Source organism: Nothoprocta perdicaria, unplaced genomic scaffold (assembly GCF_003342845.1).
Source record: "Nothoprocta perdicaria isolate Ctin4 unplaced genomic scaffold, notPer1 scaffold_423, whole genome shotgun sequence".
NCBI lineage: Eukaryota > Metazoa > Chordata > Aves > Tinamiformes > Tinamidae > Nothoprocta > Nothoprocta perdicaria.
In genome coordinates this window covers 62,418-65,243 of record NW_020455670.1, presented here as the reverse complement: position 1 = coordinate 65,243, position 2,826 = coordinate 62,418, and the positions used below count along the sequence as shown (strand labels likewise).

Below are 2,826 nucleotides of genomic sequence, written 5' to 3'. Positions count from 1 at the left end.
TCCTCTTTTCCTCTGCTGAACCATGACATGTATTTGTGAGATTACACGGCAGTGATAAAATAACAACATTAAATTAGATTCAGCAATGACAACACCATCAGGACTTCTGTTTCCATTATAGTACCTTTCACTTCCCCCACTTCAAGTTAAGATGTAATTTCTATCAGGCTTACTCCTCCTACTCATACAGCACATAAAGAAATGCCAGATGATTTCTTAAGCCTGGCTGTCCACATAGTAGAGAGCACTTTCCAGTAGAGGAGCTTTTCAAAGGGGTAGATCCAAGTGTAACCAGGACATAAGGTCAAAAAAAAAAAAAAAAAAAAAAATCTTTTCAGGGGCTAGATAGTCGCCATGCATAAAATAAAGGGTATCATAGACATGATTCTTAATTATTTCATTTAAACATACCTTTCTTTAATCAAAGTCATTTTCCAGAGAGTAAAGGGTGAATATACACACCATCATCTTGAGTTTTGAAGCAGTTTGTTAACTGAAAATTGTAGCAAAATTCACATTTCTATTTAGCCATAGATATATTGATCAACTAAAAAAAAAAAAAAAAAGCTGGAGGTGGTTCCAAATGATGTGCACACAAATTAAACTTTCCTGAATTTCTCAGTTTCTCTGTAGAAAAAAATTCCATCATTTACTCCTTCATATCTTCCCACACTAAAGTGATATATAAACTAATTTTGCAAGATCAGTTGGGTGAGAAATTATCTATATATGTTTACAAGCTTTTACATGTGAGACAAAGCAAAAAGAAAAAGTTTATCTTCCCTTCTTTAACTTATATGCATTTGTACTTAAGTAGCTGGTGCTCTTCAGCCCGACTTACCTGTCCTAGGCTCAATTTTAATTGCATAACTACAGCACTCCAATCATGAGCAATGTCTGAAAGCAAGTGCAAGTGCTGTTCCAATGCACTTGGAGAGTAGGAAAAGTAGATGAGCTTTACAACTATTGTTTCAGTTACTTTGAAAATTTTGAGTATAACATAGTTTAGCACACCCATTTTAAATTGAAGGAAAAAAAAAAAAAAATCTGGAGTGAAGCTGAGACACTAGCTCTTAGGGCTCCATTACCTAAAGACATTTTAGGTTAAGCATCATATTCCATTTGGATTCATCTTACTTAGCCTCAACATTGTGCAAAATGATTCAGTTGTTGTTTGGATCAAAGTAACTTACCTGCAATGGAGAAAGAGAAGTGCCTGAGGCCAAAAATTCCTGTTTCAGAGCAGAAAAACAGAAATGGGAATCAACAGTTTTTGCATCTCATCTCATCAAATAACACAGAGATGAATACCAGTTATTCTCTAAGCCTTATTAAAAAAAAAAAAAAAAATCTAGAACAACGCATCAGGCTACATTTCTAAACAGGAAATACTTGGTGTCCAAGTATTACAATTTATGTAAAAGCTGACTATATGCAAGATCTTTTGTATTTTTATTGAAGAACTCTCTTACTGGCCTTCAACAGTAACAATAGAGAGCTCTGTGGTTTTTAGGGTGGGATGTGATTGTGCAATGAAATGTAGGCATAAGCAAGTAATGTTCTCAAAGTAATAATACTACAGTGTTTTGAAACATGCTCCAACTACAACTAGGCTTTGCTGAAATGTCAGCAAGTCGCTTACTGTTGCTGGCAGCGTTATCAAGTTATCTCCAAGTTGCTGAAGCCAGGGACAGCATGCTGCACTTCCATCCGCTCTTATCAGGGAATTCGCTTGGTGCACTGTGGTACAAGATTAAAGATGCTAAAAAGTGCTTAACAGAGCAAGTCAGTGGAGAAGAAGTCAGAATTTTTTTTTTTTTTTTTGCTGAGGTTTTCAGTTAGACTGTCACTAGCATTTGGCTGCAAACTAACACATTTTTTTTTTCTAACAGGTGGGCATCTAACTGATATAAAAGCATAGTTTAACTAAGCTTATGGTAATCTAACATACATACTAAACTATGAAGAATCACTTAAACTTAGTAATGTCATTCTTTAATGCTGCTTTACCTTTCTCTTTCCCAAAAGCAATATAAAGCACAAAGACATGACCAACCATGAATACTGGACCAGATAATCAAAAAATCCTCAAACAGTCCTAATAAAGCATCAAGAGACTAACAGAAACAAAGGAAGATTGTTAAATTTGTTTAAAATTAATTGGATTATTCCCCAGATGAATTATAATGAGATTATCAACTCTTTCAATTTCAGAGTAGCAGATTCCTCTCTTTGCAGTGATGAGTGAGAAGTTCACCTTGAAAAAGAGAGAATTTTACAGCTCTTCTCTGTTAATAAAACAGCCGAGAAAACTGATCTCATAAGCATGTCTAACAGAAACTATCTAGCTCATTTCCCTCAGTAACAGCTGCATAGTCGTAACACTGTATTTAGAGCCAGTCTACTGTTTTAACATGACTTTCACATATTTAGCTTAATAGAAGCCATGTGTAATATAATAAATATCAATTCTTCTGTGTATTTTAATATGCACAACATTAAAATACCACAAACTGTCCTACTCCTACCATATAAATACTTAGCAGTCAAGATGACCTGCAAGAGTTTCTTAATCCACCAGGTACTGGGTCTGTGTAAATGCTATGACAAATATATTCAGCCTTTTATTGAAATGTGCATTACTAATGTCATTTCCTCTCCACAAAAAAAAAAAAAAAAAAAAAAAAAGAGATGGACTCTGCAATTCTCACTCCCATTCTTACTGTGAAACCATAATCTTGAAAATACACGACACTTACCACTATAGAAGGCTGGCTGTAGTCTGTCTTTAGTTTAGCTCAAAATCCACTTGACTGCCCACCACTC

General features: G+C 34.8%; 1 long non-coding RNA gene across 1 annotated transcript; it reads right to left on the bottom strand.

Moving 5' to 3' along the window:
* Positions 1 to 559: 559 nt before the first annotated feature.
* LOC112953163 lies at positions 560 to 1,717 on the bottom strand. Its single transcript, XR_003250533.1, has 3 exons — positions 1,643 to 1,717; positions 1,194 to 1,232; positions 560 to 627 (listed from the first exon to the last, which is right to left on the bottom strand). It is a non-coding gene; the product is annotated as an uncharacterized LOC112953163 (long non-coding RNA).
* Between the last annotated feature and the right edge of the window lie 1,109 nt (positions 1,718 to 2,826).